Source organism: Narcine bancroftii, chromosome 10 (genome assembly GCF_036971445.1).
Source record: "Narcine bancroftii isolate sNarBan1 chromosome 10, sNarBan1.hap1, whole genome shotgun sequence".
Classification (NCBI taxonomy): Eukaryota; Metazoa; Chordata; class Chondrichthyes; order Torpediniformes; family Narcinidae; genus Narcine; species Narcine bancroftii.
The window spans coordinates 82,242,203-82,256,660 of record NC_091478.1 but is presented as its reverse complement, the minus strand read 5'-3'; the positions used below and the strand labels follow the sequence as shown (position 1 = coordinate 82,256,660).

General features: G+C 40.1%; 1 protein-coding gene across 4 annotated transcripts in view; it reads right to left on the bottom strand.

Annotated features, from left to right (window-relative positions):
- Positions 1-14,458, bottom strand: part of aktip (akt interacting protein) — a 43,839-nt gene that overhangs the window by 28,315 nt on the left and 1,066 nt on the right. The gene's annotated exons all lie outside the window — the stretch shown is intronic.

The window sequence follows — 14,458 nt, the reverse complement described above, 5'->3', positions numbered from 1 at the left end:
GTATACTTCTCCCACCTCTCAATTTGCCAAATTAAAGCCTTCATAGACTCCCTCCTTCAATTTCACTTCCTATTCTACATGTTTTGGTCAGCAAGGATCCACACAACCTAGGACATACTCGGTTTTCTCTGCTGCCATCAGGAAAGAGACAAAGGTGCTATAAAACAGGTGCCATGAGGTTCAGGAACAGTTGCTATCCCTCCACCAGACAACTAAACCACCAACTCAGATACTCATTTAAAAGACTCTTACTTTGCACGTGATTTACTGAATTTTTTTCCAGTATTGCACAGCTTGCTTACATTCCTCTCTTTTGTATACACAACATTCTTCAATTGCAGTTACTGATAAGTGAAAAATCCTCTGGGTTGTATGTAATGTCATGTCATTTATGCACTTTGGCAATAAATTTGAACACTGAATTCCTTTAATGACTCTCAAGATTAAACAAAGAAAATGGTTGTTGACATTCACATCGCTATTCTTTAAAAAGGGCTGGCAGCTCCCGGGAAAAGACATTAAAAAAAAAATCACCATTTCCTTTGGCGAAAAAAAAACCTAGCAAGGTAGCAATCCAGAGTTATCCTGAGAAATTTAAATCCACAATGCAAGAGTGCTTTGATATTTCTTTCCTTCCCCACCCCCCACCCCCACCCCCCCCCCCCCCCCACAATGACAAGTAACAATCAATTGTTGAATTGGAATCAATGTATAAAAGCTGCAGCAATACATTTTTATTTATCAATAGCAGCTATCATCTGGCATCAAACCCTTGTCAGTTAGAAAAAAATGTACAGTAAAACCCCTGGAATCCAGAATTCAAGCAACCAGCAACTTGAAGCAAATAAAATATATATATATTTTTTAAAAAAGCAAAAATACGCAAGTTTAAAATTGTAAAAGTAAGTGTTCTCTAAAATAACACAACCCTTTGTTGAAGATGTGCCTCGGTTGTGATTTGCTCATAGCAGCTGTTTGAATAAAGTTGGATGAAACAGCAATGGTGTCATCAAGAACTGGTTGATGCCACTTGCTATTGGGGTAACTTTCTTAAAGTATCTCCTTATTCCTGCTTAGTAAAAGCTGCCCCATTCTGACACTTTATCTGTAAACTTGAGGGAGGGGATTTAATTATCTATAATGTGATTGATTGTTCACCTTTCAGGCAACTCTGTGGACGGAGAGAAACCTGCAGATGCAGTGATGGTTAAAAGGTTTTCAAAGAATGTGATTGAAAATAAAGTAAAATGTTTTAAGGTTTATGTATGTATGTTTGTTCAGTGCAACTACAGTATAGGATTTTTGTCTTTTACACTGTTAATTCTTAATGCAGGTATATTAGTTTGGCATTACAAGAGTAAGTCACTAACAAGCAGAAAATACCTTGTCCAGCATCTACTAATCCCCATAGATAACAGATACCATGGGTTTTATTCTATTAGCATAAACAAGTGCAATCTAAAGTCAGGATTACAATCTGAATATAGCCAAGCAAAGTTTTAGAAATACAAACTGAAATGTATCATTAATCCTCTCCATAGTGTGTGTAATACCTCGATAGAGTTAAATGAATAAAAAGGCATTCATAAAAATTGGACAAGCCTAACGCACTGTTAAATATATCCATTTATAGAACGCTTCCACCAGCGTTGTCTCCGCTCCATCCTCAACATTCATTGGAGCGCCTTCATCCCTAACATCGAAGTACTCGAGATGGCAGAGGCCAACAGCATCGAGTCCACGCTGCTGAAGGACCAGCTGCGCTGGGTGGGTCACGTCTCCAGAATAGAAGACTATCGCCTTCCCAAGATCGTGTTATATGGCGAGCTCTCCACTGGCCACCGAGACAGAGGTGCACCAAAGAAGAGGTACAAGGACTGCCTAAAGAAATCTCTTGGTGCCTGCCACATTGACCACCGCCAGTGGGCTGATATCGCCTCAAACCGTGCATCTTGGCGCCTCACAGTTCGGCGGGCAGCAACCTCCTTAAAAGAAGACCGCAGAGCCCACCTCACTGACAAAAGACAAAGGAGGAAAAACCCAACACCCAACCCCAACCAACCAATTTTCCCCTGCAACCGCTGCAACCGTGTCTGCCTGTCCCGCATCGGACTTGTCAGCCACAATCGAGCCTGCAGCTGACGTGGACATTTACCCCCTCCATAAATCTTCGTCCGCGAAGCCAAGCCAAAGAAAGAACAGTAACAGTAAGGATGGGAAATGTTGGGGAGAATAGAGCAACAAAGCGTGTCAAATGAATGCAAGAATTGATGCACTTTTTGTTCAGTGTGAAGCAACATGCAAGTTGAAGTTGTCATGAGAGGTGTCAAATTATGGTGCAAGGTCCAACAATGAGCAAGGAATTCACTGTCTTTGCTCATCTTGCTCTCACAAAAGAGCAAATGCATTAATCAAGAATAAAGCTCTTGGAATAAAATCAATTTCTTATGACTTTATTTAGACAAGTCTTTAACCCTAACAATAAATAAATTTCAAATTTAATATCATCTGACTGTTCATATCCAACCCAATGGAGCACATTGCATCTGCAGGTTTCTCCCCTTCCACAGAGCTGCCTGAAAGGTGAACAATCACATTATAGATAATTAAATCCCCTCCCTCAAGTTTACAGATAAAGTGTCAGAATGGGGCAGCTTTTACTAAGCAGGAATAAGGAGATACTTTAAGAAAGTTGCCCCATTAGCAAGTGGCATCAACCAGCTCTTCTTGATGACACCATTGCTGTTTCATCCAACTTAATTCAAACAGCTGCTACGAGCAAAGGGTTGTGTTATTATATGCACACATATACATAGTAATCGCATATATGCGCAATCATACAATTGGAAATAAATATACAAATGTATTGGGATAATTTACTTGGTTACAGGATACCATTCATCAATTTCATAGCCTGTAGGAAGAAGCTACTTCCCAGCCTTCCTGATTTTGATCCTCTTGTACTTCCTTCTTGAGTGGATCAAAAAGATGCTGTCTGCTGGATACAATTCTTTGAGCCCTGTTTAATCAACACTTCTGGTAGATATTATGTTACATACTAACAACTCTTAATTATATTTGGGACTAAAGAGTTTTTGTTAGCACTAACACAGGAACAGCAATGGAAAAATCATCAGACAAGGGCAAATTCAAAGTAATAGTTTTTCTTAAACTAATAGCATAACATTTCTTTCTTAACTCTAAACTTACTCAACTCTAAACTTAACCCCACTATGCACAATTGTAAAGTGTGTGTGTGTGTGTGTGTGTGTGTGTGTGTGTGTGTGTGTGTGTGTGTGTGTGTGTGTGTGTGTGTGTGTGTGTGTGTGAGATCATTCAAAGTTCCACTCTGAAAAGTCAATCTTTAAAAAGTTCAGCATTCTTTTAGTCTTGCTTGAAGGTCTTAAATTCTTAATTCAGAAATAATTATAAAGCACTTTAAAACATTACATCTTCAGGCCTCTTACTCACAATTATGTTTTCCACAAAGAATCTGCCCTCTTATCAAAGAATTCATTCTTTCACAATGAATTCACAAACCAGACAAGGGTTAAATAAAGTAGCCAAATACAAAATTAGACACAGTAGACTTCTGTGCTCTTTTCTTCATTAATTCAAAAGCCACAGATTCTGTGTTCCCTTTCTTCTAGGAGTAAGGCACAACAAACAGCACCAATTCTATTTATTTATGTATTCAACCCTGTACGTCACAGGGTTTTGACTTTTGTGAAATCCAAGGTGAACTGTTCCCAAACTGACAACTAAATGTCTGAATTCTCCAAATTATGTGACCATTACATCATCACTGAGACGAGTCCCATTTCTTGGAAACCACATAACCATCAGTTTTATTTCCACCAAAATTCTGTTCTTTTTCAAAACTATTCCATTTCCATAACAACCTCCGACTTCATCTCTGTTCAAAAGGCTTAAGTAGCTTTGATTAAAATAGATGGCTTCCTCAGCAGTTCTTGAATCATTGACCTACTTGAAATCTATTAGCTCTGTCTGTCAAAGACATGTTGACTCTGAGAATGAACTCTCTTCTTTGAAAACAATGGTTCTCTACAAATGTGCTATGATCTGTGGGTGACCCTGTACCAACCCAGAGCTACAATATTTTAACTTTACAATTTACTTTACTAAGACATTTTTTTAATAAAAGAAATATAGTTTAACATTAAAGTTTAACACAAATCCATTACATTTGTCAATAGAGGAAAGGGAGTCCCCAGTGATTTTCTTGGCTGTTTTGACAATAAACTGCAATGACTTCCAGTCTGATGTTTTGCTACCATACCACATAATGATGCAGCCAGACAAGAGACTCATTTGTGCTCCTATAAAAAGTTGTCAAGATTAGGGCCAGTAGCCTTGTCCTCTTCAACTGCCTGAGGAAATGTAGGCATGGCAGTGGCTTCCTGACTAATGAAGAGATGCTGTGAGTCCAGGATAGGTTATCCTTTACATGCAAACCAAGAAACTTTATGTTCTCCACAAAAAAACTATTGATTTGTAATAGAGAATGGTTGACTTTCATCTTCCACATGTCCATAATCATATCCTTTGTCATGTCCACCTTGAAACTCAGGTTGTTGTTCTTGCACCATTTTATGAGATGCCCATAATCATCTCTGTAACCCCTGCCTATCATTGTTGCCAATGAGGCCAACACTGCTGCATCATCCACAACAAGGTTGTTATCTGTTAGAACCAAATCTGGTAGTGCAGTCACGAGTCAGCAGCGTGAACAATAGTGGGCTAAACACACAGCCATGTTCAGCGTGATGGGATTTGACATTTTGCTACCAATCTGGATTTTCAGTCAAGCAGCCCAGAATCCAGATGCTTCAAAATCCCATCAAAGACAGTTTATCCACCAGCTTTTTAAGTATGATCATGTTGAACACTGAGCTGAAGTCAATACACAACAGCCAGGCATTAGGTATCGTTCTCTGGGTAGGTCAGGACTGAGTGGAGGGTCAAGGCTATGTGGACCATCTTGTACACTAGGCAAACTGAAGCTGGCCCAATGTTGCTGGAAGGTGTTCCATTACAAGTTGGTCAAAGCGTTTCATGTTCATAGAGGCGAGTGCCACTAGGCAGTAATCGTTCAGACTGGTTGCCTTGCTCTCTAGGGCATCTTGGTGCCTGTCTTGAATCCTGTGGGGACAATAGACTGCTGCAGTGAGTTGTTGAAATTGCCTTTAGGACCTCTGTCAGCTGAGCTGCACAGTCCTACAGCATCTGGCCAAGCATGTTAACTGGTCCCACTGCTTTGTGTGGGTTCGCCCTGGGTACAACCCTGCTCACCTCAACTGCCTCTATGCAGGGTGCCTGCTCTTCAGTTGGGGTGTTGGTGGGATTGGGGGGGGGGGGTGGTGAGGAGGAAGAGGAAAAATAGACAAAAATTTATTTGTGCATAGAAGGTTTGCAACTTATTAGGAAAGGAGGCACCACTCTCGCTGGGTTGACTTTTCATCAGTTATTAAGCCTCTGCATGTCCTCCCAGGTTGCAAATGTCTGACTTATTGAGACCTTGTGCACGAGTACAAGTATTTTTGGAGGCCAGCACAGCTGCATTTGCTGGCTACTGCAGGACTGCAGGCACCTTCTGAGAGATAGGAATTGGCCATTTCCATGCGCCTTCTCTCCCTACACCCCACCCCACGCCATGCCATGCCCCCCCCCCCCCCAACAGCTAAAAAGTGACTGGGTCAGTAGTCAAGAATGCTCACTCAACAGACCAATAACGCCAGCAAGTGGTTGCTCTTCCCCACATTTGCAACCATCTCCCATACACCACTTTTATTTATTTCCAACTGATGAACAGTTCTCAGGAAATTCTCCAACTGCAAGAATATTCAAATTTTGTGCTGAATTATCAGTGGGAAATTTCTTGAGTTGCATGGTTAAGGAAACGTTAGAATCCTCAGTTAAGTAGACACTTGAGCTCATTCAACCAAAATGGAGATTCTGGGTTAAGCAGAAGACTCAAGTCAAACTATGTCACTAAAGAAAGAGAGGTTCCAGCAACACGAGCATGGTGTGTTCTTGGCCCACAGTGCAAGTTGAGTGGATACAAGTGGGAAATAAAACCAAAGATGAAGTGTGCAGAATTCAATGTACTTGAATGAAACTAGAGATAAAATTCAGTCATATTGTCGATCAAATTATATCTGCTAAGAGATTAACTGTATCTGGATGTTGAAACCGTGATCACGCCCACACATGTTTCAGTACTTATATCAGGACGTAACAAACCCAGCCAAATTTGAAGAATTATCAGCAGTTTGATAGTGTATATAAAACTATTTTATAGGAAATATTTGATTCAATACATTCCAAAAACAAGACAGGCTGTGACAATCATTAAATTAACAGACAATTGTAAATATTGAAATCTGACACAAAAGTGCTATAAATACTCAGATCAGGAAACTGTGGAAAAGGGAATAAAATTAATGTTTCTGGTCAACAACCTCGCATCCTACACAGGCGCTGATGAAGTCAATTTGAAACCTCAACCCTGTATCCCTACCGATGCCACATTACATGCTGAGCATCTCTAGAACTGTCCGTTTTATTCAATAAACATTGCATTAATATCGTTATGCTAACAATGGTTTAAACATCTTTATTCCTTCCACATTGGAGTAATTGAATTGCCCTCAAGTGCGAAGATAGAAATTTTAGCTCGGCACAAAAAGGTTCAAGCTCCAATTCTGTATAATCATTCTGGAATTAATTTAATTAATAGTGCAATTGTTCAGTGAAGAGAAATGAGAAGCCCACAAAACAACATTAGATACATTTTCAACTTTTGGTGCAATCATCCTTCCAAACAAACCATAGTCCTCAAATCAAAAAGCACTGATATCTCTACTATATGGACGCAAAAAACTGCAACAAGCATCGACATTACAGGACCAGTCATGCAATACATACTCTCAAACAAAAGGTGGTAGCAATTCATCCTGATACACTCTGATCAAATTTCAGGTCTTGGCCCATTACCAGATGAGATTTTTGTCTGAGGCTTCAGTGTTACAATATTTACAGATTGTAAATTATTTATACAACTAGATCATGTTCGCACTTTACACTTGTAGGTTATTGTAATGTATGCAAGACAAGCAAAATGTAATGGCTTAACATATTATATAATGGCCTGAAGACAGAGTACAGAAGGAATGAAGGCATATACCAATAACTTGAAGTTCATGGGAAAGCAATACACCTTTCATTTAGAATACCTGACAAGTCAAGAGACTGTTTTTAAATTAATTTCTCTTCCTCTGGTTTTGACCTGGAAGTTTAAAATGAGAAAGCAGAGATTATTTAGCTTCTGTAACTTAATATAACTAAAGGAGTCCTAAAAACAGTTGCAGGACTGAAAAAAAAAATCACAGGGAGTATCAACATCTTGTCATGTTAATTAAAGTGAATGTGCTTAGATTTGAGGTTAGGGAACTAAAGAAAGGGCTGAGGTGATGTATGTAGGATTCTTTCTTTTCTTTGGCTTGGCTTCGCGGATGAAGATTTATGGAGGGTTATGTCCACATCTGCTGCAGGCTCGTTGGTGACTGACAAGTCCGATGCGGGACAGGCAGGCACGGTTGCAGCGGTTGCAAGGGAAAATTGGTTGGTTGGGGTTGGGTGTTGGGTTTTTCCTCCTTTGTCTTTTGTCAGTGAGGTGGGCTCTGCGGTCTTCTTCAAAGGAGGTTGCTGCCCGCCGAACTGTGAGGCACCAAGATGCACGGTTGGAGGCGATATCAGCCCACTGGCGGTGGTCAATGTGGCAGGCACCAAGAGATTAGAAGACAAAAAAAACCATACATTTTGTTCGGGCACCTGTCTACATTTTGCTCATACCTTGTGGAAGGGCTCTAGTCCGAAACATTGATTATGTATTCTTAGCTTTGCTATATTAAGTACTGTTTGACCTGCTGAGTTTCTCCAGCATTGCATTTTTACAATAAAAATATGTCCAACAATGTACATTTTTTTGGACATGTTGAACTGTGAAAAACTCTAAAGAAATTAGAAATTCACATAACCACTGAAATCCAACAATTAATTCATTGAACTACTGTACTACAATTCCCACCTGATATTCAACAGTATCTACTACTAAGAAAAAAACACAAGAAACCTACTGCTAACTTCAGAGAGCCAGCCCAAATCTCTATTCTCACTTTACATCTTAGGATTCCCTTAAAACAAAGTACATCAGGGTATTTTTACTTTAAAAATATTTTATTTCAAATGTTTGCCTGCAAATTGTGATAGATGCTAGTTCATTTTTGATCCAAAATTGTGAACAAAATTCTAATTGCTTCAAGGGTTGGGGGGGGGATTAGAGGGGTGGTAGGGAAGATATCTACACAAGAATCTCAACTGTTCACTGAGATTCTAAGGCTTTTTTTAAAAAAAATTGATTCTTTTCACTCTTAACTTCACACTCCTTATCTAGATTGCCAAGATCACTGGAAAATAAATGATCAGCTAAGTTGTTTCTCAGATGGTTGGAGGGAAGAACATTGAAAGGAGATTGTATTCAATCAACTAAATCTTTAATTTGTACCAACAGTTAATGTCCCCTTGTCTGGTTGCTTTTATCATTTGGCATACATTCCACTCCAAGAGATTAACAATGCCATGCTTCATTTTATTCATACAGTAGACTTTTGAACCTCATCAAAAGAGCTTTTATAAATCTGACTTTCAAACAAAGTATCGACTCAATTGATTATTGCCAGCCATTGCATTGAAACAGAAGCGCTCAACTTCTATACACATGTACAACCCTGAATTCTGAGACGTGCTCACAGGTTTGGTGTCTGAATTGGGACGTTTGCTCTGCTGCTGTTCCAAAAGGGCAAATCTATTCCTGGATTTAGTAACAGGCCAGGATCCAAGACCCCAATGCCTTACCACCTTCATGGATAAAAGCTTGGGAGATAAAAAAGATACAAGTTACTTTCTTATTTTTAAATCTGTTTTTAATTTATATCAAGTTATTATCATGTGATTGTACAAGTCTTCTTTGGCTTGGCTTCGCGGACGAAGATTTATGGAGGGGGTAAAAAGTCCACGTCAGCTGCAGGCTCGTTTGTGGCTGACAAGTCCGATGTGGGACAGGCAGACACGGTTGCAGCGGTTGCAGGGGAAAATTGGTGGGTTGGGGTTGGGTGTTGGGTTTTTCCTCCTTTGCCTTTTGTCAGTGAGGTGGGCTCTGCGGTCTTCTTCAAAGGAGGTTGCTGCCCGCCAAACTGTGAGGCGCCAAGATGCACGGTTTGAGGCGATATCAGCCCACTGGCGGTGGTCAATGTGGCAGGCACCAAGAGATTTCTTTAGGCAGTCCTTGTACCTTTTCTTTGGTGCACCTCTGTCACGGTGGCCAGTGGAGAGCTCGCCATATAACACAATCTTGGGAAGGCGATGGTCCTCCATTCTGGAGACGTGACCCATCCAACGCAGTTGGATCTTCAGCAGCGTGGACTCGATGCTGTCGACCTCTGCCATCTCGAGTACTTCAACGTTAGGGATGAAAGCGCTCCAATGGATGTTGAGGATGGAGCGGAGACAACGCTGGTGGAAGCGTTGTCTACGCTTCCACGATTGTACAAGTACAACCCAACAAAACAGCGTTCTCCAGTCCTTGGTGTAAAACACTCAGACACACAATCAGACATAACACATATACAGACAAATACATATGCAGGATAAGTATTCATATATACAAGTAAATATATCATTTCATGAATACTAGAGTCTCACATGGTTAGTGTGAGCAGTTCCTTTGGTCATTCAGCATCCTCACTGAAGAAGGGGTGGTGTTTCAATTTACCACTTAAAAAAAAAGATACAACTTGTATTTAAAATTCACAAATGTATTAAAAACATTTCCACACATTTGTTTAAAAAGGAGCACACAAAGCCCCTCACCCAGCTATCCTGCTGTTAAAAGTATTCAGGATAAATTCTCCTCACTGTACTGTCCAGGTTTCTATTGCTATTCACTGAAAACTACAAAGGGCTCTTCACATCCTGTAGGCCTGAGTAGACCAAGAGTGATGAAAGTAGATTTTCCCACTGGATTCCGTTCAGATCATGTGGTTACCCTGTCACACAAGCTCAATTTATGGAGAATCTAAACTGCAGGTAAAGCCAATGGAAATGTTTCTTTAATGCTGAGCTGAAGTTTTCTTCACAATTGTTACAGAACCTAAACTTTATCCTAAGTGGATTTTCCACTCATTACAAAGTAGACAAAGCTATGAGAACTAAGTAAAACGGCACCTAATATCTTTCTGTACAATGGATTGAAATCAGTTTGTAATGTAGCAGGTAGGAGGCAAGGTTTTTTTTCCCGCATTACTAATCCTGTCAGAAAATGTTTTTTTTTAAATGCAAGTCTTACAATTCAGAATCAGAAATTTGTTCCAAGAATATTCACTGATCTTTTAGAATAAGAGGTAACAAGTGTGTTAGTGTGTTCTAAGAAAAATAATTTCCTCCCCCCATTTTTCCTCCCTGGTTTTCACAAAGAACACTGGCATGATTTGAGAAAAAGCTCAGGAGCTTATCCAGAGCCCTGATCAATAATTGCCGCTCAGCCAACAGGGATACAAACTTCATAAATTTATTCCTGTTACTTTATCATAATGAACACATTATCAAAAAATCTAAATTACACAGTAGTTTGAAGATCAAAGGCCTCATGCAAATGAAAATCCTTTCCAATTTCGATCCACCGCCCCTCCCAAATTCTTTTGTAAATAAATTCTTTGATCAGGCTTTAAAACTACCAAGAGGTCACACCTCTTTTGGCAGTGTTAAAGTTAATTCCGTGATTATACATTTTGTCTGCACAATAATCATCCAAGTACTTATCTGTCTATACAAAGAATAATATTAGCAATTGAGGGTTAATACTTTTAAAGTCAGTTGCATGGCATAAAAACAGGCCCTTTGGCCCACTGCACCTCTGCTAATCATCATGTATATACTCACACTTACTGCATCACTTTATGCCTTGCTTATTCAGATACCTCTCAAATGTTGTTAATATTTGTGCCTCCAGCTCCTACTCCTGGCAGATACCATTACTTTATGAAACTTTTTATCCAGAGATCCCTTTTAAACCCTCTATTTCTCTAAAAGAGAGGTTTTCAACCTTTTTCTTTCGACCCACATATCACCTTAAGTAATCCCTTACTAATCACAGAACACCTATGGCATAGGGATTACTTAAGGTGGTATGTGAGTGGAAAGAAAAAAGTTGAAAACCACTGCTGTAAAACTATGCCCTGTTGTCTTATGCTCCCTTCACACTTGCAAGTGATCCCAAGAATTAACAGCAAATTGGCTTTTAAAGTGTCAAGTGCGACAGTAAAATCAGTTCAACGCCAGCATCAGGTAACACCATCTCATGCTGGGGATTGACAGCCTCAACCCCTAATACAATCCCCGACGTCTGCAGTCAACGGCGTTGCAATCAAGCAAGTGTCGAATAGGCAATTGCATTGTGGGATTGAAATGACCCTAATTTTTGCATGAATGCAGGAACATGAAGGAAGAAAAGATTAAAATAAAGGTATAAACTTTGTCGTGGGAATGTCGCAGAAAGAGAGAGGAAATAAATAGCAATAGTGGACAAATTTTAAACAACGTGGGAAAGTTGGTCTCACTATAGCGTACAATTTATAAAGATGGTGGGAAAAAGCAATGGCAGGCCTGACTTCCCAGAATGTTGTGTGGAAGAGGAACCCCCTCCATGAATGCTCCGTGCATTCTCTGCTGCACAGAATTCTGGGAGGACACGTCCGCCATCGCTTTTCCCCATGGTATTTATAAATTGTACGCAATAGTGCTATCAACTATACAAATTGTGTGCTTTAGTGCTACAAACCTTCCCACGCTGTACAAATCATCTGCTAAAGCACTACCAACTTTCCCATGCTGTACAAATTGTCCACTATTGCTAATTATTGCTAGCACTTTCCCACAGTCCCTTATAAAAGTTTATATAGGTCGGCACAACAACAACAGGGACTGAAGGATTCATACTGTGCTGTACATAAGCTTAATTACATTATAACTAGGCATGATTAATTTTGTTCAAATATAAGATAATACATTGATCAGAATTTAAGGCAGGTCCACCAGAGATCAATGCATCACGACCTCACCAGTAGAAGGTAGAACAGTCCTAACCCTGGGGATGGCTCCTTGCAAGTGTGAAATCATTCAGTGTCCCAGTCAGGAGTGGTCAACTATAATATGCTAAATCCCCATCCCTATCCTAGGACACTGAATGGCTAATTTTGTGGGATACAAGTGTGAAAGGTGCTTTAGATACTCTTACTATGGAAACCAGAGACAAGCTATCTATCTCACTTATGCCCCTCAGAATTTTATATACTGGTACCTCTATCATGTCTCCCCAATTTTCCCCCAGCCTATCCAATCTTTCCTTACAATTCAATCCCTCCAAACCAGGCAATCTTTTCTGCATTTTGTACTTCAAGTGATTATTAAGCCAAATCCAGCCAGGTTTCACTTTTAAGCACTATGTCCTTGTAAACCCAAGGTTTCTATATATTCAATAACATTTCCCTCGGCACATCCTTCCCTGGTTAACTAATCAAAATGCACCACTCCACTCTTGTCAGAGTTAAATTTCATTGGTATTCCCTGGCCCACTTTGCAAGTTGATCTGGATTCTGCTCTTACCTTGGACACAACCTTATACACTTCCAATATACTATCAGTTTTTGTATACTGCAAACTTACTGACCAGAACCCTTACATTCTCATCCAAATCATTGAAATATATATTCAATTTGCAGCCATAAAACAACTACCAGCAAAAAGACAAGGTTGGAGAAACTCAGTCAGTCAAACAGTGTATTTTATATAGCAAACATAACCAACATTTTGGGTTTGAGCCCTTCATTAAGGTATAGAAGAATGTGGACAGGTGCCTGAACAAAATGGTAGGGGAAGGAGCACCATCCCAAAGGCAGGAGGTAATAGATGGATAAGGGAGGGAGGGCACATCAGCAAGCAGGGGGAGGAGGGTTGGCTCTGTGAATAGAGAGGAAAGGGGGTGGAGAGCAAGAGGAAAGAAAACAAAAGGAAGGGGAAGAGAGCAGAGAGTAGGCTAGCAGAAACCGAAGAAGTCAATGTTAATGTCATCCAGTTGGAGAGTGCTCAGATGGAAAAGCAGTTTACAGATGGCCATGGACAGACATGTGAGACTGGGAGCCATAACAACTACCAACAAATATCACTGCAAATTACTCATCACATTTTCACTCTTGATTTCACTAGGCATTTCCTGAAATGAAAATGTAAAATAAATGCACCAAAGGTATGCATCACCAAGGAAATTAATGCATGCTGCATAACATATAGATTGACCAATTTACTGGTCACACGCCAAGCACCATAACTGACAAAAAAAGTTTCACTTTCCCCCCCCCTAATCAAAAGTAGAAATACTTCAGAAGGCACAGCCACAGCTTTTTTTCTTAAAAGGACATTGTGATGCATAGCTTGATGTATAGAAAGATCATAAGTTTATAAAATAGGACTGAAAGCTGATGTGATCTTCCAGAAATATTCAAGAACCTGCTGTCAGCAATTCTACTTGTTTCTCTTCTAACTGATATTTGATTTTTTTTTTGCCAGAGTTCTCCAGAAAGGCCGTCCAATTTTAAGTCCAATGACAGTGCTTGAATTGTGAGCAGGTGCATCATAAATACAGGGGAACCATGCTTCTGTACTCTTGCAATAAAAGGCATGGGGATTTTGGAGGTTATGAGATGAAGTGTACCTCCTGGTTGAGGAAGTAAAACTCAAAAGTTTGCCAACACCACGGTTGAAGTAAAAATACAATGCTGAAGAAACTCAGTGTACTTTGTATAGCAAAGATAATGATACATAATCAATTTAGGCTTGAACCTTTCATCAAGGTATTGAAAAACTTCATCAGGCACCCAAACAGAATGGAGGGGGGGGGGGGGGGAAGAGAGGAGCATGGTCCCAAAGACAAGAGGTATAGGTGGATAAGGGAGGGAGACAGAGCAGCAAGCAGGGAGAGAAGGGATGGCTCTGTAAATGGAGAGCTGGAATAAAGAAGACAAAGGGCAAGGGGACAAAGGGAGAATGGTGAGTAGGCTAGGAGAAATCAGAGGTCAATATTAATGCCATGTAGTTGGAGTGCCTGGACAGAAAATCAAGCGGTTCTTCCAAAAGGTGGTCTTTGTGGTATAGCACGAAGCCATGGACAGACACGTGTACATGGGAGTGGGGCACAAAAGTGAAATCATTGGTCACTGGAAGCCATATCAACTACCAGCAAATATCACTGAAAATTAGTCATCATATCCTAGGTATTTCCTGGAATGCAAATGCAAAAACAAAACCACAGGTATGCATCACGAAA